Raw genomic sequence first — 26,328 nt, 5'->3', positions numbered from 1 at the left:
GATTTTCTTGTTTCTTTCTTTCTTTCATTTTTTTTCTTTTTGGAAAGGAGCAAGGGAAAGATTGTCTCTCTCTTTACTCCTTTCTTATTCTCCCCACCCCCTTTGTCACTGGGACCCAGCATAATTTAATTTATTTCTCTTTCCATATCTCAAAGGAAAATCTATATCTCCTTCTGGAAGGCCATTTGCCCTCTGTTATTGGGAGCTGAGGGATCACACCATTGGATCATTTGTTTCAAGTGACTATTGGCAGCACAGCACAGTGAGCCCTCCTTAAGATACCAAGCAGCACTTGCCAGAGGGCCTAGGCTTGTGCAGAGTGTTACAATTTAGAATTCATTTTTAATAGATGATTTATACTTCTACTTCAGTGCCCAGCTAGCTGCTTCTCCCTAACTTACATCCAAGAAGGTTTGTTTATGAAGTAGTCACCCAAAGAAATTATCATCATCATTCCAAAACAGAGTTTCTTAATTATTTTTTGTTTGTCTGGACCCACTTTGGCAGTCTGGAGAAACTTTTGGTTCCCTTTCTTGGAATAATGGTTCTTTGCCTACTTTCACTTTTAAAGGAAATAGTAAATATTAGCTGTGGGTTAATAAAAAATATTGAATCTAGCCTCAAACAATTCCTAGCTGGTGTGACCCTGGTCAAGTCATTCTGTTTGCCTCAGTTTTCTCAACTGTAAAATGAGAATAATAATAGTACCTACCACTCATGGTGGCTGTGAAGATTAAATGAGATAATAATTATAAAGATCTAAGCACAAAAAATGAATATGTAAATAGGTATCAAGTGATAGCATTTATATAACTCAGTGGAATTGCTTATTGGCTCCAGAAGGGGGGAGAGAAGAGGGGAGGGAAAGAAAATGAATCATGTAAACATGGAAAAATATTTTTAAATTAAAATTTTTAAAAATTAAAATTAAAAGGGGGCAGCTGGGTAGCTCAATGGATTGAGAACCAGGCCTAGAGACAGAGGTCCTAGGTTCAAATCTGGCCTCAGACACTTCCCAGCTGTGTGACCTTGGGCAAGTCACTTGACTCCCATTGCCTAGCCCTTACCACTCTTCTGCCTTGGAGCCAATACACAGTATTGACTGCAAGATGGAAGGTGAGGCTTTAAAAAAAAAAGGAAATTAAAATTTAAAAAAGACCTGAGCACAGTGCCTGGCACATAATAAGTGTTATATAAAATTAGCTATTATAGCACCTACCTCACAAGATTATTTGTGAAGATTAAATGAGATAATAAAGTACTTAGCACAGTGCTTGGCACAAGTGCTAGATAAATACTTGATATTATTATTAGTAATAATAATAGGATCTACCTACCAAGATTTTTGTGAAGATCAAATGAGATAATATTAACACAACATCTGGCATATAAAGTACTATATAAGTATTAGCTATTATTATTAGTAGTAATAATAATAGCATCTTCCACTCAGGGTTGTTGTATAGATCAAATGAGAAAATATTTGTAAAGCACTTAGCATAATGCCTGGCACATAGCAGGCACCTAATAACTATATCCTTATACAAATGCTAGATATTATTGTTGAGGTTATTATTACTAGACCATTTTTCCATCCAAGTTAAGAAGCCCTGCTCCCAAGAGAAGCTTTGAGTTGTCTACTCTACCCACTTCAGGAAAATGTTTGACGTTTTGGAAAAATACTAGGATGCCTGGTTAGTAAAAATGCCTAATCGCCTTTAAAGATACGCACCTTTGTGTTCTTTCTGGCCTTTTTAGACAGGAAACACAAATGCATTAAGTGTAACATTGATATAGCCTACGTACCATTTGTGCCTTGGAAGAAAAGGAAAGGAAAAGGCAAAGAGATGGAGACAAAAGATGGAGACAGACAGACAGAGGGGAAAAGACAAAGAAATGGTTCCAAGATAAATACATATCATTCTATATTTTAGGGAAAATTCATTTAGAGCTACAAAGAAAAACAAATTCTCCATATTCAGATATTCCCCCAGAAAGCCTCAAAATCTCACTCTCCAACCCTCATCCTTCTGTCTCTTCCTTCTGCTGTGATTGAAGGACAAACATTTCTATTGTGGGCAAGATCCTGGGTTTCAAGAGTATTGGATACCCAGCACCACATTGCTCTTTGGAACATGAACTTTACTACATTCAGAAAGGCTGTCCCTACTTTGTGATAAACGGAGAGGTCTGAGACAAAGCCATGCTAATTGGAATTGGAGGGACACCAGATGAGTGTCAGATAAAAATAAATGTTCTTGCAATCAGCTATTCAGTCTGCTGGGGGACCCAAAGGGATCAAGTCTGAATGGGAGTTGCAATATCTGTCATGGTTCAGACCAGTATTACAAAAGTTTCCTCCTCCTCCCCTTTCATCTGAAGCTTAGTTAAATTTTCTGATTTTCTAAGATCTGAAAAACACAGCTAAAAATTCTTTAAAAATAAATTCTATTGCATTTTTCCCATTTTTTTTCTGGTTCCAACCTGGGGGAGGGGAACTCCTGACAGGTCTCCTAACTTCAGTTCTGTACTTAGCTCAAAACATAAAAGAAATAAAATAAAATAAGAAATAAAAAGCTGGACATTTCTAGGATTCACACAAAGGTCTTCTTTAAGTCTAGGATCAATATGCTGGAGACTGCCTTTGTTTAAAAATTCAAGGTGTCTTGGCCAACTCTTGTTAAAAAGTTGTACAGGGACAAAATCAGCTGAACTGCAAGTGTGAAGGGAAATTCTCCAGTTTATATTTTGAGGGAAATAATCAGTATAAAGGAGGTGAAAAAAAAACTGGGATCCACAGGTCAGCCTCAAAAGTCCACAGATGCAATTAAGACAGTGGAGAGGAAAATGAAAGAGTCTTGAGTTAGTTATCTAGGTTTTTCTGGTGGTGGTTTGTAAGAAATGCTGGCAAATTTCATAAAATGTACCCAATGGCAGCCCTCTCTGAGAACAGCTAGAAAGACACAACAGGGATAAAGTCATCACCCATGTTCTACAGTCTTTCTTTTTAAGGTACTGATTTTATCAGCTTTGACTTTGGGGATCAGGTATGTTCACGGTGTGTTCTAGATACATGCATGGATCCAGGATGCTAGCGGTTGGAAGATAAAGAAAGAAGGAGATCACCAGATATGTGTTATACATATGTGCAATGTGTATTTGTATGCTCATAAAAAAATTCCCCTGGAAAGGAGGAAGACCTTTGTATTCCCTCATAAAAGTGATTATTAACTCATTTCATTTGGTGTTTGACGGAGGTTGCATGACTGCCCGGGATGTATGTTGCAGGTGTCTAAAAGAAAGGCTCCAGAATCAATTTTGTGGTAACGGGCTTGATGTGACTAGCTTGCAGATTCCACATGGCAGGCTGGAAACCCATTTGGTCCATTTTGTTTAATATTAGAGTTGGGTGACCCTCCTACTTATACAAACACGCACCAGCCTGACCCCCACATCTCTGACATCAGACAATTTCAGAGGGTTTTTTTTTCCCTTTCCCCAGGGTGATGGTTAGGGGCACAGTTCTTCTGTGTTGTGGGGAGAAATGCCAGGCTCTAGTCAACACTACTATTTCCCAGACAGATTTATATCACTCCAAGACACACACACACACACACACACACACACACACACACACACACACACACACACACACACACACATCTGCAAGGGAGGCCTCGTAGAATCAAATCAATCTGCCCCTTAACTTCATTCAATCCCCTACCTATTTAGGGCAAGGGACTCCATAAGGCAATTTAGAAAATGGAAAAAGAAATGGACCAGGAGTTAGGACTCCTGGGTTCTGGTCCTAACCTGTCACTAAGAAACTGTATTACCTGGGGAGAAATCACTTCTCTTTTGACCTGCTATCTGCCTCCGTGAAATGAGTATGTTCAACTAGGTCAGAGGCTCTTAACTTTTTTGTGTCATGGACCTGATTTGGCAGTCTGATGAAAACTGTGAACCCAGTCTTCTCACAATAAGACTTTTAAATGCATTACATACATAGGATCACAGAGGAAAACAATTATGTTGAAATATAGTTAGGAACTTCAAAAAAGTTCACAGATCCGTTCTTACAGGTCAAGAGCCCTCCATCTAGATCATCTCTAGGTTTCCCCTCCATGCCAATATCCCATTCATGTGTGCATGTGTGTGTGTGTGTGTATTTCTGAGTAAAGACAGGCTGACGGTCACCAGAATCTTCTTCCCCATCTCCTTAGGAAATCTACCAAGACAAGGACAGATATGAGAGAATGACACCATTTTTGAAACCTGGTGCCTCCAGGGTTTTGTCCCTGTCTCTCTGGCTAGCCCATTCCTATAAAACCCATTTCCCCCATTTCCAACCTCATCAGACAGTGAAAAAATTTCCTACCAATAAAATCTGAAAATACAGATTTACCCACAACATTTCATCTTCTTCCTATTTCCATTTCTATTTCCATTTCTTCTTTCTTCTTCCTACTCCTAAAACCCAATCTCCCCCCAAATTGGTAGATAACTCTTACTGAAGGACAGGAGTTGAATAATTGATGTGACTGTGGACAAGTCATTTAACCACACTCTGCTTCAGTATCCCCATCCATACAAGAATGGTACTAAGATAGGCAATGGAGTATCATAAATAAAACTCTGGGCTTGGAGTCAAGAGACCTAGATTTGAAACCTCTATTGCTAACAGGATTACCTTAGGCATGTCACTTTACTCCCCTCATCTGAAAAAAGTGGATTTAAAAATTCTTGTGCAACTTCCCTCCGGGGTTTGTTTTAAGAAAGGTACTCAGCAAACCTTGAAATGCTTCATAAGCATAAGACTCTCTTTCCTGACCCATTTCACTGTACCCGTGCATTCATTCATTCAGTCATTTCAGTTGTGCCCAACACTTTGTGGCCCCGTTTTGGGTTTTCTTGGCAGTTATTGAAGTGGTTTGCCATTTCTTTCTCCAGTTCATTCGATAGATGAGGAAAGTGGCTTTTCCAGAGTCAGACAGCTAGTAAATATCTAAGGCCATATTTGAATTCAGGAAGATGATTCTTCCTGACTCAAGGCTGGGTGACCTATACACACTGCACCACCCAAACTGTCCTTGTAGGTAAAGATAAATAAAATTATCCCCAAGAAGTACTCTGACATCTTTCCAAGAGAAAAGCATTATTTATTGAAGGTTTTACTTTGCTAATCTGCAATTTCTATTTTCTGAGCTAAGGTCAGAACAGCCCGTGGACCAAAATTTCCTCTTGGGCTTCTTTAATATTCTCATTCCAGGTTAAATAAAAATTAATGAGAAACTTTCTCTCGTATTGAAACATAACTCATTTAGAAAATTAAACTTGGGACCAAGTATTGAGTGACTTGGGAATTTTGTTAGTATTTTGAAGTTTTCTATCACAGACACAGACTAAGTTTTCAATCAGTGCTTGTCCAATTAGAATCGCAGAATCTTAGTGCTGGAAGGGGCCTTCGAGGTCATCTCATCCAGCCTCCCATCCTAAAATTGAGTGGAATAATAGCTACAGGGGAATTTCCAGTGCTTCTAATTTTACCTGCTCCAGCACTGGTTGAGGCATCCTGCAGTTCCACATCCACAACACTCTAATGCCAGGAGCTGAAGGAACCCCTGCTCCAAATGATCCCATTTTTCAGCTTTTTCTTTGAAATACTAACACCTATGTAAAATCCTAATTGAGCTATTCCTCCTCTTGCCCACAAGCCACAGGGGGCGGGGGGGGGGGGGGGACCATCTCTTGGGATCCTGCTTGGAGGGTACATTAGGTGCTCCTATAATTGACACAGGCATAATGCCACCTTGACCAAACCCTTTTTGAACATCCCTAAGCCATAAATTCCTAAGATGCCAGTCAGATAGATATTAATAGGCAATAATTCAATATTGTTTGTTCATTCTGGTCTTCTTAATACCACCACCGTCTTAATCGCAAGTTCGTCAGCATTATGTATTCGTTGTCCCCTAAAATGTTGTTTTGCTAAATGTGTTTTCACAGAGTTAATTGGTGACTTTCAGCGGGATAAGACTTATTCTTAGAAGAGACGGTGTAAGCTCTGCAATAAGGAAGACCTGGGCTCAAGTCATCACACCTTTGAACAACTCCTTACTTAAGACTGTGAGCTGCACCTTGCATTGGTTAAAAACAAATTTCCTCACCTAGGATTCATTCTACCAAGGGCATGAACTTGTTTGAGGCTCTCTGTTTTCTATATTTTGATGACTGTACTTCAATATAATTGGTTTCCTTTCTAATCCTGTGTATTTTCTTTTTTCTGAGAAGGGACCCCTAGGTTTCGCCAGAGATCCATGGCACACAAAGTGTTAAGAGCCCCAGCCCTACTCCCTTCAGGGTCTAGGTTCCGTCCTTAGACCAGTGGCCCACTGGATACATTTCTTATTCCTTACTTGTTCAGCAAAACTCAGACCAAGGAGACTAACATAGTTCAATGGCATATCTGACTGCTTGCATCTCTTTTGGTCATCAACAGAACTGGTCTAGCCCAAAGGGGACTGTGGACTTTAGCTGCAGAATATCTTCTGACTACCTTGTGCCTAGAGCCAAGTGTTAGCTGGAGGCAAATTGCTCCTTCCTCCCCCACTCTCACCCCCACCCCATTTACCTTTCCCAGGCTAAGGGCTTTTGGTTGTTTTGTTAAACAATTTATGCAACCCCTTCTCAAGGCTGTGCCTTCCAGATGTATTTAACCACTTTCTCCCAGCAGTCCCCAGTGGATACCTCCCTGCTCTGGTGCTCTGAGGGACCCTGGATTATAATCTCTTCACTGCAACTAAAGACCCTCTATTATTACTATTTTTTTAACTTTCCTAAAAGAATGTTTAAAAATATATATATTTTAAGTAAAAGCAAACAAACAAACAAAAAAGCCCTTCCCTATACCAATGAAATCTTACCTCTAGTCTCTATCCCTAAACCTTATTGTATCTATCTAAAGCATGAACAAAGTAAACAAGGTAGATCCTACTAGGTTCTGAGCACACAATCTAAAATGATAAAGAAGATAAATAATACTTAGGGTCATGGAAATAGGAGGAGGTAATGCCTGGCTTTCCCTTTGGGCTCATTCACCTGCATTTAGCTGGCATCTATTAATATTATCATGTGCCCTTCTTTAAGTAACTTCTTTAGTGAAATTTGTCTGGGATACAATCACCTCTTATATTTAAGAAAATCATTGTTGGTGCATAATCTAATTTTTGCATGCATGATAATAAAGAGGACAGGGTCTGCTACACACATGTATGTGTCATAAATATTGCCAGGCCCCCTAGATCACATTTAAGTTATCAAAATCCCACATATATACCATGAGCATGGATTCCCAATCTCATAATCCTTAATCTGTCTAAATCTCAATTTCTCTTTTATACCGTTCCTGCCTAATTTACAGGATTATGAGGAAAAAAATAAGACAATGTCTAGAAAAACATCTCAAAAACTGTATATACGTATACATAGATGTAAAAGCATTAGTAATAAAATATTAGCATTAGATAGATGTAACTATTACATAGATGTAAAATATTAGTATAACATTGTTAGTATTGTTCCTCCACAAAGTCCTCCCTGATCTCTTATCATGGTGTGATGAGAGCACTGGTGTCTTAGTAGGTATAGCTAGATGAGGTCAGAAAGCCTGAGTTCAAGTCCTGCCTAAGACATTCATTACCTATGTGAACCCTGATTAAATTAAATTCTGTCAACCTTAGTTTCCTCATCTATGTAATGGGGTTAATAATAGTACTTGCCTCCTGTCTGTTGTGAGGATCAAATGAGATAACAAATGTAAAGTGCTTTGCAAACCTTAAAGAGCTATATAATTGCTGGATATTACAATTGTAAGTTTTTGCAAAGGGACCACCATGAAAATAATTGCAGTGGTAACCTTATTGTTTCATAGGACAAAGAAGTAGAGAATTTCTACAAAGAACTTGAAAAGACTCTTCAAATTAAATCAATGTAAAACATTCTGATCTTTGTTAGCTTCAGTTTGAAAATGGGAAAAGAGAGGAATGGGGAGAAATGTATGGACAAACATTGTTCGGGAAAAAAGGGGAAAAAAGGTCCCAAACCCATAGATTATACAAAAACCTCATGTCTTTAGATCACGAGCAATTTCTTTGAGAAAAGATTTGGTGGACATTAAATATGGAAAATACAAAATTATACCATAAGAATAAAATTTATTATATTTTAAAAGATTGTAACTGATGTGGATGTTTTTTCCTGAGTTAGTAGTCTGTACAATCTGACTATAGATTCATCAGAAACGTGTCATCAAGGAATTGCACAAGAGGAAAAGATCAGTTGGTCATTGACAAGAACAAGGGATGACAGGGAACAGTGTCAATAAAAGGAGAAGAAGACAAGATCTCAACATGTGGGGACAGACCCCTTCTGGTGAACTTATAGAAGGATGTGGAGAAGAGTCACATGGGATGAGCTGGATGGTTTCAATCATCCTTACTGGAGGGAACTTCCAAATAGATGGAATCAGGGACCCATTTGAGTATTTCCATTATGATTACTATCATGAGATAAGGCTACTTTTCCTTTCCTTGAATCTTTGAGATCAAAGCAAGGTGAAGAAGAATCACTGTTGAATTCCTTAAGTTGAACCAGGGAGAATGAGTAACTGTCAGGCACAAAATTGCTTCCCACTGGGCATCCCTACAAAGCTCATAGAGGCAAAAATGTGGCAGAGAGAGAGGTGCATGGCAGCAGCCACAAGGTGGGAGATCAACCAGGTATGGTTTCAGTATTTAATGATAGCCATCTGTCTATACCAGTTGGGAACCCCCTGCCGCACTATACAGAAATTTCCCCAGGAATATAAAAAGATTACCCTCCTACTGTTGCTGTTGAGTCATTTTTCAGGCATGTCTGAGCCTCTGTGATTTCATTTGGTGTTTTCTTGGCAAAAACAATAGAATAGTTTGCCATTTAGTTCTGCAGATTATTTATAGTTGAGGAAACTGAGACAACGAAGGGTTAAGTGACTTAGCTAGGGTCACCCAGGTGTTAAGTGTCTGAGGCCATATTTGAATTCAGGAAGTCTTCCTCACTCCAGGCTGGGCACCCTGCTACTATAAGAAGACCTATATAATGTTAATTGAAACATGAAGTTTACCCAGGGTATGTTATCACTTAATCAACCAATTACTATTTTAAGATTCCATCCATATTGTCTATGAGTTCTACAGTCATGGCTATAGAGTGAACTAAAACAATAATAATAATAAATGTTGATAAATCGAATTAATCCAAATTCACCGAGAGGAAAATACTTGTCACAAGACCCAGACCTTAAAGTGTTTGTTTTACTTTATATTTTTGGTATTTGAACAAATGTTCAATGTGATCTTACTCCAAGGAGCCTCCTAAATTTCCCCTTTCCATCTGTGGAAGGCAATGCTCTTCAAGTATTATTACTGCCACTGAGCATTTCTATAATCCTTTATTTGTGCAAGACACTTTACAATGATTTCTTAGTATGTCATAACATAAGCATTCAAATCCTTTTGCAATTTTATTTTACTTCTCAAGTGACCCTTTTTCATCAGTGCTAAACACTTTTTCAGAATGCTAAATACTGGATTTTCGTATTTAGCCCAAGCTACTGGAGTCAATAAAGGCTAAGCTATATGTAAAAATTAATAAATGCAACTAACAGGATCAGTCTTATCCATTGACAGAATAAGCTGCTGCTTAGTGAAATTCAAAGGCAAATAGCTTTCACATATTCAAAAATATCTCCCCACCTATGTTGTTAATGACTGGAATTCCACATTTAGATACTCCTTTGTGTTCAGGAAACACAGCTGTTTTTAGACACTCACATGATGATATGAACTAGCTTATCCGATCCTTTCCAGGACACAATAACAAAAATCCCTGAGCTTTATATAGCACTTTGACAATTTTCAAGGCTTTTTGAAAAATTCATTTCCTCATTAATATCCACATTTTATAGATGAAGAAACTGAGGCTCATGACTTGCCTAAGATAATATAGTCAGCAAATAGCAAAGTTGGAAATAGCAACTTCTAAGCCAGTGAATTTTCTATTTCTTCAAGAGGTTGTCTCTGGCCATTCTAATAGCAGAAGGAGAATGAATAGGTTAATACCTAGGGAGACTGGCCCTCACTAGAAATATAATGGCAGCCAGAAGAACAAATGAGGCACTGGGTGCCATTGGTGCAATGAAAAGAAGGAAGAGATAATGATTCTTTAAGGGAATAGAATTAATCTATACCCTATTGTCTAGAGGACTCAGCAATGTTTATCTTAATTAGGGTTTTGCTTTCTCTATTTTTAACTCCATCCTCTATAGCTTCTACCTTCCTCTAAGCTGACCAGGAGGATACAAGCAAATCTATGATGACTCTGAGGCACAGAGCCATGTTCTGTGAACTTAATCCCCATGTAAGAATAGTGACCAACCATTTGGATACAGGCCTGCTAGAATGGGCCTATCATCACAGGATATCTTGGATTATTTTGACCAATTGTTTGAAAATAGTATTGTCCTGTCTACTGTGGGGCTTTCTGAGGGATGTGATAATAGCAGGTCAGACATTAGAGGAAAGATGGAGCTAGTGAGAAGGGCAAGAATGAATAAGAAAGAGATTGGCTTTGATGTATAAAATTTTGTTATTGGCCACCATAACTTCAAGGACTCTCAAAATCCTATGGAGCTTTTTTCATGATTAACACAGGATTACTGAATGTCAACTTCGTTTTCTGACTGCTTTGAATTGTGTTTTACAAAGTCCCAAAGCTTTCTTGGGTGCATGATCTGGTGCAGGCCAGGATAGAATGGAAAAGGTAAGTGGATCATGAAAGGAACTGAAGTAGAGTCCTGGAGTTTATCACAGCCAGAGTCACCCCACAAAGTCTTTTTTCCCCCTTAACTTAGCAACAGTCATTTTCTGACTAGCGGGATGCTCTCAGAAAAGTCTAGAAAGAGTTACATGATCTGATCCAAAATGAAGTGAACAGAACCAGGAGAGCATTATGCACCATAAAAGCAACATCATATGATGATCAACTGTGAATGACAATACAATGATCCAAGACAATCCTGAAGATCTTATGATGAAAAATGCTTTCTAGAGAAAAAACTGAATGAATCAATGCAAAATGAAGCTTACTTTTTTCAATTTTCTTCTTTTTCTTTTGTGTTTTTCTTTTTATTTTTGGTTTGTGTTTTCTTTTACAATATGATTCTTGTGAATGTGTTTTGCATGACTAGACATATATAACCTATATCATATTTATTTCCTTCTCAAAGAGGGAAGAGGTGAGGAAAGGAGAGAATTTGGAACTCAAAAATTTTTTAATAAAATACTAAAAACTATTTTATATGTAACTGAGGAAAAATAAAATATTAAAATATATTTTTAAAAGAAAAAAGTCATTTTTCTTCCTCAAAAGTTCTAATTAGCATTAACCTTGTTGAGGAAGGAGGAAGTCATCACATTCCCTCCAGCTTCTGTTCCCAGTGAACAGGGACATAGATTTATATTTTTTTAAAGAGAAGAAAAACTTGAAGGAAAAAACAATAATAAAGAAGTTAAGCTCCTCCACCCAAAAAAGGATTCCAAATGAGGCCTTAGAAAGATAGAGGAGGAAATTAAATTTAATTTAAAGATAAAACAAAGATTTAGGAAGTGGTTCTGGATTCTAAGAGAGTAGGGTTGACTTTAACTGACATTTTCCAATGGAATGAGTTGTATTAGGATATCACAGGTTCCCATCTCACTTGAGATCTTCTAATTAAGACTGGATAACTATTTGGAAATAATTAGAAGAGATTCTTGGTCAGGTACAGAATGGAATAAATGGTCTCTAAGGCCTCCATCAGCTCTAAGGTCCTGTAATTCTTTATCACATTTGACTTGCTGCCAGTGTCTATGCTTCCCAGGCTTTTAGGTTATATCCATTTCGAGCCAGGGTGCTAGGTAATTTATTAGATTCTTTGAGGGCTGAAACTTTGTGGAGGGCTACTGCTAAGTCATGCCTCTTGCTGATCCAACCCCTGCTAAAAGATGTGAACAATTATTTCTGTGGTCTCTCTGGTTCTACTTTCTCCTGCTTTTGTTGCACACAGTGCCAAAATAACCTTCCACAAGAATAACTCTGATCATATCATTTCCTTATGCAAAAACCCTTTCTGATTTGCCTATCAAATAAAATCCGAACTCCCCAGAGTATCACCCAAGGCTCTCCCCAACCTGTCCTTAATTTATCTTTTCAGGTTGGTCTCCCACAATATTCCTATTTGTCATAGTCTCACTAAATCTTCTACCTCCTCGACTCTGTGTCTTTGCCCTCACCGAGCCTGGAATACCTTCTCTGTTAGGGTTCCCTTCCTCCTCTGCCTCAATCTTTGAAGAACCAGGCTAAATGCCAGCTCTGCTCCTGGTGTCCAGAAGTGATCCCTCCCCAAGGGTTTGCTTGTAAATGATCTGGAATTTAACAATCTCCCAAGACGGTTTGATCTGGCTCTAGCACACTCTTGTTTCCTCCCTCCACTCTTAAGTTCTATACCACTTCAATTTTCATCTCACTTACCACATCATCAGTATCACTGGATATTATTCTCATTTTCTGCATCTAATCTTCCCCCTCTAGATCATAATCAAATAACATCAAACATTTTTAAGTGCTTACTACATACCAGGAAACAAAGTAAGGTAGAAAGACAATAACAGTCCCAGCCCTCAAAGAGCTTACCATCTAATAAGGAAGATGACATGTAAATAAATAGATCCATGGAAAATAAATAGAAAATAGAAGGAAGGTCACCTTCCTTGGAGGAGAAGCTCAGAATTGCATTAATCAGAATAGAATTAAAGGTAAAGATCATGTCTTATTTTTCTTGTGTCTTGCTCAGTACTAAGGCCATGCGATAAATGTCTTTTTAAGAGGAAGTTTTGCTTTAAATATGGTACCAACTGCCTATTTGAGCTGCCAGTGGGTGAGACAACTGGAAAATGATTTATAAAATAGCATCTAAGCAAGCACATAATAATGTCATTCAAGTTATATCATTAAATTGTTAGAAAATTCAAAGTAAGGAAGATCTCACCAAGGGATAGAAGCTTTCTTGTTGTTCAGACATGTCTGACTCTTAGTAACCATTTTGGGGGGTTTTATTGGCAAGGAAACTGGAGTGGTTTGCCATTTCCTTCTTCAGCTCACTTTATAGGTGAGGAAACTGAGGCAAATGGATTTAACTGATTTGAATGGATTTAAACTTATGAAGATGAGTCTTCCTGATTCCAAGCCCAGTGCTCTATCCACTGCACCATCTATCTCCTAAAGTTTCTAGAAAAGGCTTTATGAAGGAAGAAAGTCTTGAGTCAGGTATTAAAGAAAGTTCCTGGCTCAGCAGAGGGAATAGAAAAAGAAATTCTCAGCAAGTAGAGGCAAAAAATGTGAACATGGGAAGTACAGTAAGAAGGCAGACTATGCTGTAGATAAAAGGTGAAATCAAATAGGTTTTTGTGAGGAAGGAGGGATGGAGGAGATAATAAATAATTGAGAATCTGAATGTCAGACAGACCCAATGAGCAGTTCAAAACCACTACACATTCTTGATCAAAGGGATAGATAATACAGTGAAAATGATTTTTCACAAGTGACAAGATTGAGATGAAACAAGGCAAGAGAGATCTTTGGCCAGGTTTCTCTATAAAATCAAAAGTGAATGGATCATCTGGTATTAGATGAACAAAAAAGTTTCCCAGAGTTTCTGGGCTTTAAAAAAAAGAATTTTTAAATGGGCTTTCCCCTACTCTTCATCACAGTGAAAGGAAAAGAGCTTCTTGGCAAACCATGGAGAAAAGGCAGCAGATATCGCAGGGCCATTTTGTGGATTCAGACTGATTTGAGCCTATTGAATCAAAGTGAAACTCTCAAGAACATGCCCTAGTAGGAACTGAAACTGGTCATTTAGTTTCATTTAGGCCTTGTGAACCAAAAAAATGGCTGTTCCCATGAAAAGAAGAGAGAAATGCCCCCAAACAACTCATTCCTTTATTTAAAACACAAGGTCTTGTCAGAGGTTATGGTAGAGATGGAGGCAAAATAAATTCTAACTTTTTTCTTAAAATGACAGAACTCATCCAACATAATACTATATTTTTTATTAGAACTGTGTAGAACTTCCAAAAAGATATTCTACAAATAGCATCCAAAGGACTGGCTTCTAGACATAATCTGCTGCTAACTAGTTATATGGCCTTAAACACATCACCTAAGAAATTTGTGAAGGATGTGTGATTTGATATTGATGTCTCTTGGCCTCAGTTTACTCACCTATAAAATGAATGCACAAGTCGAAATGATCTCTAAGATCTGTTCCCACTCCAAATCTACAATTCTATTTCTTCAGCATAAGAAATTCCCAAAGTGGAAACTCCCACAACCAACACAAATCATAACTACTCTTTGACTTAGTGCGTAGGTTCCAAGAAGCTGCCTGATGGCACAGTGAAGATTGACCTGTCTAGAGTCAGTGTCAGAGGCAAAAATCCAAGCCCAGGACTCTCTTGGTTTTTCTAGTTGCCTCTATCTCATTCAGAAAATGGTATTATAATATCTATCCTGTCTATCTCCCAATATTCTTGTGAGAAAGTAAGTGTGAAGATGCTTAAAAACTACAAAATATTCCACAAGTATGAGGAATTACTATTATTCTCAATATTCCTCTGAAACAGTAGCTTGATCCACAAAGTTCATACATACATCCTCCAGACAACTGGGAAAGGTTGCCTCTATTATAAGAGGAATCACTTACCAAATGGGAATAATTTACCTAAGTATTGGTACCCAAGTTTAAAGATCCATCTAAAGGACAGCTAGGTAACACAATGGATAGAGAGTGTCAGGCCTGGAGTCAGGAGTACCTGGGTTCAAATCTAAACTCAGACACTTCCTAGCTGGGTGATCCTGGGCATGTCACTTAACCCCCCCTTGCCTAGCCTTTGCTGATGTTCTGTCTTGCAATTGATACTGACAGAAGGTAAAAGTTGTTGGGGGTGGGTGGGAAAGACCTATCTAAAAGGTCACAACTTTAAAAAAAAAAGAACCTCCTTATAAGCCATCTAGTCCAGTTCTTTCATTTTATATATGAATAAATGGAGGTCCAGAGTAATTAAATGACTTGTCCAGGGTTACCCAGGTAGTAAATTAGCAGAGTCAGAATTTCAACCTTTATTCTCTGGATTCCAAATCTGGATCTCTTTCATGGCACCATTGTTCTCTAAGGTATGTTTACAAATCTCAAAACTTATTATTGCCAATGTGCAATGGGTCCAAAAATAGAATATGAGTCCAATAAATTGATTGACATCATTTCCCCTTCAATAGGAGGGCAGATACTTTTGGAGAAAGGGAGGTTGTTTGAGTTGGGCTTAGAAAAATAGCTACAATAACCTCATAACCACTTCTCAGACTGTTCAAAGGTATCAGTGAATCTCAGAGTTGAAAAGGAGGCAATTTGTCTAATTCATAAAGTCATGAAACCTTAGAAATCACCTAGTCCAATGCCCTCATTTTCCTCAAAAAGCACAATGAGTTCAATAAGTGTTACTGCTTTTGTTATATAATAGTGGACATTTCTTTTTCATTCCTCTCTTTTTTCCTTTATTCTCTCCTTTCTTTTTTTCTTTATTTCTTCCTTCCCTTTTTCCATCTCTTTCTTCCTTCCTTTTCTTTCTTCCTTTCTTCCTCCCTTCCTCACCTCCTTTCCCCTTCTCTCTGTCTTTGTTTCTAGGTCTCTGTCTCTGTCTCTACCTCTGTCTATATGTCTGTCTCTCTCTCTTTCTCAGACTAGGCTTGAAATTGAGATAAGGAACTTCCTCTTAGGAAATTCCTTCTGTCAATGGAAATCAGCAGTACCTGTTCTGATACTATCATTCTTAGGAAGTGGGGGTGAAGGAGACATACAGTTAAGATATGTCAGAGGCAGAACTTGAACCCAGGTTCCTGATCTTCAGGCCATCCATCTACGTAATATTTTTATCCTGTTCCGATTTGCTTTGTTTTAGCTTAAAAATCTAAGGTTTAGGTTAAGGTTAACAAGATGTTTCAAATTGGCTCTCATTTAGGTATCAGAGTTACTGTTAGGGGGTTGAGATTTTGTTAGGTTTAGGTGTATGGTACGTTAGTGTAGTGTTAGGGTTAGATTTCAGCATGTATTATATGAATTAGTGAAAGTTCTCCATGATGGTTCCTATTTGTGTTATTTAGTACTTTAATTATTTAAAAGAGATTACATATCTTATCTTTTTCCATTCTCACAAACAACCATGTGAGAGAGGGACTGAAAGTACCATTATCCCCATTTTACAGATGAGGAAGCTGCGATTCAAAGGGACACCTTACTCCAGATCACAAAACATGTTGTATACTTCAATCTATCAGTCAGGCTTCATTTATTATGAGCCAACTACATGCCAGGCATTCTGCTAGAAACCAGAGATACAAAGGCATAGGCAAAATTGTATCTATCCTCCAAGAAATTACATTCTAATGGGGGAAATGACGTGTAAAAATAATGGCATCTATAACATACATAACAAAAGAGGTACAAAGTAACCTTGGTCATAAGACAACTGGGAAAAATGTCTTGTTGAAAGTGGTGCTTTAATTTAGCCTCAAGAGAAATCAGAGATTCAAACAGCCATAGAGAAGTAATCCAGACATAGAGGACAGCCAATGCAAAGACAAAATAGATGGGGTATCATGTATGCCGAATAACATACTAGTAAGTTAGCTATCATGAATAAACAATAGAATCTATGGAGGGAAGTTATGTAAGAAGACTGGAAAGATAGGTCAGAATGTAAAGAACTTTAAGTGGAAACAGAAGAATTTTATCCAAGATGCTCTAAATGTCTTTGTGCTTTAATAGCTTAAAACTGAACTAAGGAACTTTGGAACACCCTATATTTGATCTCAAAGGGTACAGAGAAACACTGGTGTTGATTGAGTAGAGGGGATCTAGTTTGCCTTTAAGGAAAATCACTTTGGAAGCTGTGTGGAGGATGGAATAGAGATCAAGAGACTTAATGTGGGGAGACAATTTAGGAGACTATTGTTAACAATCAGGGAGAGGGATGATAAGGGCTTGAACTAGAGGAGGAGCTGTTTGAGTAACCAAGGAAGATCTTGTTGAGATAAAACCCACAAGATCTGGCAACTAATTGAATATGTGGAGTAAGAGGGAGGCGTAGAAGATGAAATTGGAAATCGGGGTGACTAGAAGGATAGTGATGCCTGTAACTGTATCAGGGAAGTTTAGAAGGATTTGTTTTAAGGAAAAGATAATGAGATCCATTTGGGATATGTTGAATTTGAGATGCTGCATCCAGTTGGCAACATCCAATACTCAGCTGGAGATGTGGGACTGGAGCTCAAAAGAGAGACTGAGAAAAGATATATAGATCTGGGGATTATCTGCATAGAGATGATATTTGAATCCATGGGACCTAACGAGACTGCCAAGTGAAAATTGAAGAGAAAGAAAGCAGGGCCCAGGGCAATGTTTTTGGGATACATACATAGTTAACAAAGATAATATAGATCAAGATAGAAAAGGAGAGATTGGAAAGGTGTGAGGAAAACCAAGAAATGAACAATGTCACAAAATCTCATAGAAGAAGAACTATTCAGGAGGAGAAAGTGGTAGCAGTTTCAAGTTCCACAGAGAGGTCAAGAATCAAAAAGATTTGAGAAACCAGTAGGTATGTCAAATAAGCAATCCCTGGTAACTTTGGGAGAGAATCCTTAACTGGATGGAGGTTAGAAGCCAGATTTTAGAAGACTTAGGAAAGGGGAGAAAAAGTGGAGGCTTCTACTACAGACAGCTCTTTGCAAGAGTTTAGTTAAGAAAAGAAGAAGAGATATAGGATGGTATTTACTTGGTGAAATCTAGAGCAGTAATTCGTAACCTTCTTTGTGGCATGGATCCCTTTAGTGTCTGCTGAAGCCTAGGGACTTTCTCTCAGAATAATATTTTTGAATTCATTTTTTAAACTATATAGAATTACATAGGAAACCAATTACAGGTATCCCTTCTACATTGCAACATTCCCCATCATGGTTTCACTATATCATAGGTCAGCATAAGAAATTAAATGGTAATTTGGGGGAGTTTTGGAGAAGCCACAGGTGATATGCAAAAGGCAGCAGTGACACCGGAAAAGTTTAGAAATTCAGAAATGCATAAAATATATGTTGAGTATTGTATAATATCAACTATTTTATCTTTTAATGCCATAAGCATATATAATTTCTCTTTTAAAATTAAAATAACTTAAAGTGTGCAGAAAAACCGTGAAAGCCAAAAAATCATACATGGATTTTCCAGATCAAGGGGATCTGGAATGTGGAAGGGATACTTGCATACTGTAATGCAATTGTTGAGATGTTTTAAAAATGAGATCAGGAGACCCAAGTTAAGAACCTTTGATTCTACTGAGAGTTTTTTACATAAGAGATATATGGGAGTGATTACAGATAGCAGAAGTTCCTAGTAGAAAATGGGCAGAATATGAATACAGGACTTCATGATTCCAGATCTAACATATTATCCATTATAACCTCTTGTCTTTATTGTCATTAACATCAATACTGCCTTAATGACTTCATCTCACTCCTGCCTTTCTCCACCAAAAAACAAACAAACAAACAAAATCAAAATCAAAATCAATAGGACAAAATAAATGCATATAGAGTCTTCTCAGGTTCCCACAAGTATCCATGCTGTGGGGCTGTCCATTGGAACCAGGATGCTCAAAAAAGCCTATCTCTTGGACCAAGTGAAATATTCCTGGACTGTTCCTCTTGGAACTGGCAGCAGGAGTCACACTTGCCCTTCCTTACTCACCCTCAGCCTATGAGCAGAGAAATTCATAGCTTAACTTTACCAAGGGATCAACTAACCCAATTAGAGATCTGAGATGGCTTCACCGAAACATCTGATTTTTAAAACTACATATTCAGGGGCAGTTAGGTGGCTCGGTGGATAGAGAGCCAGACTTGGAAAAAACTCTGGACTCAAACACTTCCTAGTCTTGTGACCCTGGTCAAGTCATTTAACCCAGTTGCCTAGTCCTCAACAATTTCTACTTTGGAGCCAATACTTAGTATCAATTTTAAAACAGAAGGTAAAGGTGTTTTGTTTTTTTTTCCCCACTATACATTTAAATCAACAAATGATTTTTTTTAATCCTAACTTTCCATCTTAGAATCAATACTATATATAGATTCTAAGGCAGAAGAGTGGTGAGGGCAAGGCAATGGATGAAATGACTTGCCCAGGATCATAGCTAGGAAGTGTCTGAGGCCAGATTTGAACCTAGGACTGGCTCTCTAGGTCTGGCTCTCAATCCACTGAGCTGCCCAGCTGCCCTCAAATGTTTTTTTTAATGGATGGCCCATTCCCCTCCAAAAGGGAGCAAGATAACCTTGTTTCTGATGATTATGTTCATATTTAGAAAATACTTTCCATCATAACAAAACTCAAGGTGGAAGTATTTTTCCCATTTTATGGATGAGAAAATTGAGACTTGCCTTCATAATCCCAGGAGCTATCATAGTTTCTGGCATATAGTAAATACATTTAAAATATTTGCAGAGTTGGACTGAATTAGATTGAAAAGGTTTCAATGATTTCACAGGACCAAAGATTTAGTTCTAGGTCAAGTTCAATAACCTCATTTTACATGCTAGGAAACTGAGCCATAGATGTGTTGAGTGACTTGTCCAGGGCCATGCAGGCAGTATGAGTCAGAGATAGCATTTGAAACCACCCCTGGTTAGTTTAGAGCCCCTCTGACTCTCTCTCCACTATAAAATACTACCTCTCATTAATAACTAACATCACATAAAACATTAAAACTAACTAGAGGTCTACAATCTAGTGGTAGATTGCACCAATCAAGCGATCATTATCCCTTTTTTCTCCCTCCTCATATGTAGGAGTTCTTTCATGGCACATCTTCAAGTCTTGGGCCTAAAGCCAAACATTCAGTTAGTTAAAAAAAAAATCCAGCCCCTTTCCACTCATCTCCATGAGCAAAAGGAAGTGTTCCCAGTTTCTGACATTTTCATTCATTCAAAAGCCAGATTGGATTCTTCAATTGACAGTAGCAACAGGAAAGAAAGGAATGAAATGGAATAGAGTCTAAAGAACCCTATACTGGAGTCAGGAGCAGAGTTAAACTAAAATAATACACTGGAATGAGTGCTGGATTTAGAGTCAGAGGACCTGGGTTCAAATTCTGGCTCTACCATGTACCTTACATTGGGCAAGTCACTTAAATTCTCTGGGTCTGTTTCCACAACTGTAAAATGATAGGATCAAACTAGAAAATCTCAAAGGTGTTTTCCAACTCTACATCTGTGGCTCCATCAACAGATTGACCAATGGAACAGATATAGAATTGGCTCCAAAGTTTCATTTTGCAACAAAAATGGCATTGTAAATAAGAACACATCACTGGGGGAAGGAGTGGGGCCCTTTAACTATCACTCCAGGACCTCATCTGTTCTTAACCTCTGCCCTGAACCACCACCACATCTCCCTAGAGACCTAGATTCTAATTCTTCCCAGTTCTACTGATGACTCATTGTAGGATCTTGAGAAAGTGACTTTCTCTCCAAGTTCATTTCTTCATCTTTAAAATGACTGAGTTGGATGGTTTTTCTAGCTCAAACATACTATCTAAATGTAGCCTGGAATGGCTAAATAAGTTGTGGCATATGATTGTGATGGAATACTGTTGTGCCATAAGAAATGATAAGCAGGTTAATTTTAGAAAAACATGGGAAGAACTACATGAAATTATGAAAAGTGAAGCAAGTAGAATCAGAAGAACACTCTATCCAACAACAGAAATATTGTTTAAAGAATGATTCATATGGATCTACCTCCAGAGGAAGAACTGATAAATAGAAACAAGCAAGATATATTTTATATGTATAATATATATATATATATACTTAGAGTTTTAAAAAACTAATTAATTGTATTTTATTCAGCTCCCTACTCCCCTACAATCTAGTGGTAGATTGTACCAATCACAGCAACAATCAAGTTGAAATTATCCTTTTTTTCCTCCCTACTAACATGGTGGAATTCATTCATGACACATCTTCAAGTCAGAGACCTAAAAGCCAAATATTCCAGAGCTCTTCTTCCTCACTTAAAAAAAAAGGAAAAAAAGCCTGCCCCTTTCTGCCTATTTCCTTTAATCTTCAGTAGGCAGTAATAAGAAAGGAAGAAAAATGAGGTAGTGAATGGCTTCAGATACATAAAGATAAAATAGAACAAAGGCTCCAAACCTAGTCCAAATGCCAGGTTCTTCCTGACTAGGGGTTTGCTCCACATGAGCCAATCTCAGTGATTTCTGTGACATCAAATTAGGTTATCAGCTTAGAACAACTAAGAATCACTTTTCTTATAACCAATGTCATAGTGACAGTGTCTAATTAATGGAAAGAGCATGTATTCATTCATTCATTCATTTGTCCATCTATCCAATAAAATGAATTATTCATATGTGATAAGTTTCCTGAAACAAAGCAAAACTGAATCTGGGGGTTCCCTCTTAATCTCCACACACACCCCCTTTTGAGTTTGAATTATGAGTAAATACATTTAAGTGGTGGAGAGGAATGAATAAGTAAAGATTCCGTCATAAACAAAATTTTGCCTCAGGATGGTTGTATGGGAAAGTGGGTCTGCTACTAGGTCAGGAGTATAGTGAAGGCTCTGGCTAAAAGAAAGTTACTAACCCAGGGCCAGCTAAGGAAAGAAATGGGAAAGAATCATTCTGCCCATATTCTAAATGTTGAGACTGACTATCTAAGGAGGAGCTGGTTTGCTTATGACACTAACCATCTCCAATTCCAACTTCTGCAAGTGTCCATTAAAAAAATTTTAAGATTGTGTATAACTAATAATAATAATAATCATCTAGTGGATATTGTAAAATCCACAAGTCAAGGAGAAGGGAGGGGAGAGAGGGGACAGGAAAGACTAAAGAAGACTTGGCTGTTTATTACCAAATAAGCTATTTCCAGGGTAATCTGCTGAAAAGGTGATCTCTGGAAGTCCTTGTGTTTTAAATGAGTCTTTCATTTTGTACTCTGCTAAACAAGATCCTCATTTCCTTTCTGAGCTGCTCCTCCATACTTAAACATCTGCATCATTTGGGATCAAATTTTACTTTCGAATCAGTCTTCTTAGATAAAATTTGCCCTTAGGCCTTCAAATCTACTTTGCTTGCTTTAATGGATGAGCAGCCTTAGAGAAAGGGGCCAGGTTCCACCCCCACCCAACCAATCCTCTCCCTTGGCATGTGTTCTTTTTGCTCCCCTTCTGACCTACATTTTAATGAGCATCTCTGAAATCTTGAAATCAAATGTATCACCTGGAAAAGGAGATTTTAAAGCAGAAATAAATCTTAGGGATCCGTTTCCAAACCCTTCATTTGAAAGTTGAAGAAATTGAGATCCAAGGACAGAGACTGAATTGCCAAAGATCACATAGCTAGTTTGTGACAGGATCCAGACTAGAACCCAGGTCTCCTAACTCCTAAGCCAGTATGCTATAGTACTCTATAGACTAACTCAAACTGGAAAGCAAAATTCTACAGTGAAAAGAACTCAGAAGAGCCAGGTTCAATTCCCACCTAGTACATTTGTGACCCTGAGTAAGTCACTCAAGGGGTGGAGAAGGGATGGGCTCTTGGGTCCCTTCCAGCTCTAGAGCTATGTCTATTTTAATTCCTATTTCCCTAGCCTTTTACCAACATCTTTGTTCCATTTGAGTCACAGCTGAAGGCTAAGGGGGAAGGGGACATTTAAAGAGATAGTTTGGCAAGCCAACATTGTCAGCCTTAGTTCTAGTCCTGCCATGACCTTTTCCCCATTTCCAATCATTGGTTCTCCACCTTATCTCCTTTCCCCTGCCCCCCCCCCCCATTCCTGAGCTCATGCTTTGACACTTCACCTGGTGTCTTGGATCCATAGAAATTAGGATATTTCTTGCCTTGTTTGCTCCCTTCCCTATGTCCAGATGTCTGTCTCTACTTACCTTCATTACTTAAAATCCAGCTTTGCTAATGCAATATTCCATCTACCTTCTGGGACATTCCCTGCTAGATTGATATAGACTGCCTGCCTGTCTGGACATTCTCTCACTTCTGGCTCCTGGGACCTACTCTAGTCCTCTGTCTTGCTCCGGCAGTCCCTCTTGGCCAGTTCCAGCCTGGTTGGTTTTACCACTGGCCAAGCCCAGTACTAACAGATCTTAACAGTATTTAATGGGTTAAGAATAGAAGAAAGATTGGGCTCTCCCTCCTTATAAAGACAAGGACTTTGTGCCTAGGGTCTCATTGTTTCAGGCCTCTGAAAGAGGAATGCTTATAGTATTTCAAAGGAAGGAAGGAAGGAAGGAAGGAAGGAAGGAAGGAACGAAGGAACGAAGGAACGAAGGAACGAAGGAACGAAGGAAAAGAAAAGGAGCACTCTTAAGAGTCCTAAACACATGGAACCCTAACATGGAAACCTCTAGAGTTCTCTCGAATTATAGAAGTTTTACACCAATTCAGCAGAATCATCAGTTCAGTGCTGGAAGTAGCAGAAGAAATGCACTAAACTTTTTTTTTCCATTTTATTTAATTAAATGATTTAGAATAATTGTCCATGGTTAAAGACTCATGTTCTTTCCCTCCCCTCCCTCCACCCCCTCCCATATCTGACATGCAATTCCACTGGGTTTAACATGAGAAATTCACTAAACTCAATGGCTACTAATCTGGATAAGTGCCCATTCTGCCATGATCTTTCCTGATAAAATGCTTCAATATCCCCTAATAAATATCTAGTTGCTTATCACCCCAAAAGATGGAGGGTCTTAATAACCTGAGCCCCGATTCCAGCTCTCATCATTAAATCTGTTGTTGGAAAGTGGGATCAGCCTGCTAGGCATTTGGAATGAATTATCAAGTTGGAGGATTAGTGAAGGGAGAATTAGCCAGGTTCTTCTGTGTATCCCCCACAGTCCGAGGAAGCATGTAGATGCTGCCAAATCTGCCTCTGGAAAGCCCAGTGATTGCTCCCAGCACAGGTGAGTGCTGAATCGACAGACAGATCAGAATCAGGGACCTCAGAGGCCGCTGAATCCAATCTATGCCTGGCCAAGAGTTCCTTCTCCCATGTCCCTGACCAGTAGTCATCCAGCTTCCACTGGTAAACGTCTATGGATAGACACCCCACCACAACTCTGGACAGCGCCCTGCAATTCATAGGGGAATTTAAGGGGAAAGAAATGAGATAAGCCATGGTAGTTGACTATTAAGTATTTCTGTGGAATTTCATTTGTAAAGAGTTTTGCAGTCCTTTATTGATTAATCCTCAGAGCGTTGCAAGGAGAGCACAATTATTCCTATTTCTTCAGGTGTCTAAGCAAGAAGCCAATCACTCCAGCAGAAGAAAGGCTGGCACCTATGTTAATTGGTCCACTTAAAAGTGAAAGTGTGTGTATGTTTAAGAAAAATGGATACTTCTCTCTCTAGCCAGAGGTTTTTGAATAGAGGCAGAAGCCAGAGGCAATACCTATTCTTCAGGTCCAGCTAAACTTCTGAAAACAACTTTCCCTCTGTGGTTTCTTGTTATTGGTTACACTTTTTAAATTAGTTTTCCTCGATAGATAAACTGATGTTTATTCTCTAAGTAAATAGATCTCAATTTATAAGAACATTTTTGGCAAGGAGGGCTTTTATCCTTTTCCCCCACTTTTTTATTGTCATACAAAGCCTACTTCCATATTGGTCGTTGTTGTAAGAGCACACTCATACAAAACCAAAACCTGAAATACACTGATGTGAAATATGACTAGGACTTTTATCCTTAAGTTAACTGCCAAGAGAGCACAGCTAAGTGGTTCAGTGGATTGAGAGCCAGGTCTAGAGCAAGTCTGGCCTCAGACACTTCCTAGTTCTATGATCTTGGGCAAGTCACTTGCAATCCCCATGGCCTAGCCACTCTTCTGCCTTGGAACCAATACACAGAATTGACTCCAAGACAGAAGGTAAGGGTTTTTAAAAAATAAAAAATAAAAAAATAGCAATAGTTGTCCTGGGTGGTGGTGTAGCCCTATAATCCCAGCTCCCAGGGGAGGCTGAGACTCATGGATCATTTGAGCTCAGGAGTTCAGAGCTGCATGAGGGCTAAAGATGATTGACTGCCTACAGGAAGTCCAGCACAGCTATGAGGAGTCCTCTGGAACAGAGAGCTACCAGGCTACCTACAGAGAGGTGAACTGGCCCAGGTTGAAAAAACTGATTTTAATAATCTGATTAACCATGTTAAAGCTTTCTTGACAATCTATAGAAACCAGGCCCTGACGTGAAGCTGTAGCTGCTTCCAGCCTAGGGAAGATGCGGAGACCCAGTGTCAAAAAAATAAAATAAAATATGAATAGTTCATATTTACAAAGTACTTTATGATAGCCAAATGAATTCCTAGATTCTCAGAGCTGGAAAAGATTTATGCAACCTAAAGGTGAGCAAGAAAAGCATCTGTAATATCCTTCCAAGGGGAGTTTGTTCAACTTCTGCTTGTAGAACTCTAGTTGGTTGTAGAAATTTGTTATTACATGTAATTGGTAAAAAAAAATTTTAATAAAAATTTAAAACTCTGGTTGGGTAACTTTCTACTTACTTAAGAAGATCTTTGTACTCTGGTGCCATAGGATCATAAATGTAGACCTAGAAAGGACCCAGGAGGCCCTCTAACCCAATACTCTCATTTTAAATGTGAGAAAATTGAGATCAAGGCAGGTTAAATGACTTTCCTTTTCTTTTTTTTTGTCTTGTTTTATTTTTTTAATGACTTTTCTAAAGGTCATACTTGTGATAAACATAAGAGATGGTATTTTGAACTCAGGTTCCCTGATTCCAGAATCAGTCCTCTTTCCATATTCAGTGTTTATCCATTTAGTAAGGGTTTGTTAGGTCAAGTCAACAAGCATTTATCTGTGACATACTATTATGTACCTGGTGTTGTGTTAGTGCAGGGATACAAAAAAAAGTGCCTCCCTTCCCCCAAAAAGGCTCTATTCTCAAAGAGTTCCCAGCCTAAAGGGAAACCACAGACAAATGTTGCACAAAAGATACAGCCAGGAGACTGGAGGTAACCTCAAAAAGAAGGAGATAAGATTAAGGACTGGAAAAGACTTTTTATAGAAAGTGGGACTTAAGCTGAGACCTGAAG

At 38.4% G+C, this 26,328-nt stretch overlaps 1 protein-coding gene across 1 annotated transcript in view; it reads right to left on the bottom strand.

Moving 5' to 3' along the window:
• Positions 1 to 26,328, bottom strand: part of PAX5 (paired box 5) — a 344,811-nt gene that overhangs the window by 274,916 nt on the left and 43,567 nt on the right. The window lies entirely within an intron of this gene.

This window comes from Monodelphis domestica, chromosome 7 (genome assembly GCF_027887165.1).
Source record: "Monodelphis domestica isolate mMonDom1 chromosome 7, mMonDom1.pri, whole genome shotgun sequence".
Taxonomy (NCBI): domain Eukaryota; kingdom Metazoa; phylum Chordata; class Mammalia; order Didelphimorphia; family Didelphidae; genus Monodelphis; species Monodelphis domestica.
The sequence above is the reverse complement of the archived record's forward strand: the minus strand, read 5'-3'. Positions and strand labels throughout refer to the sequence as shown.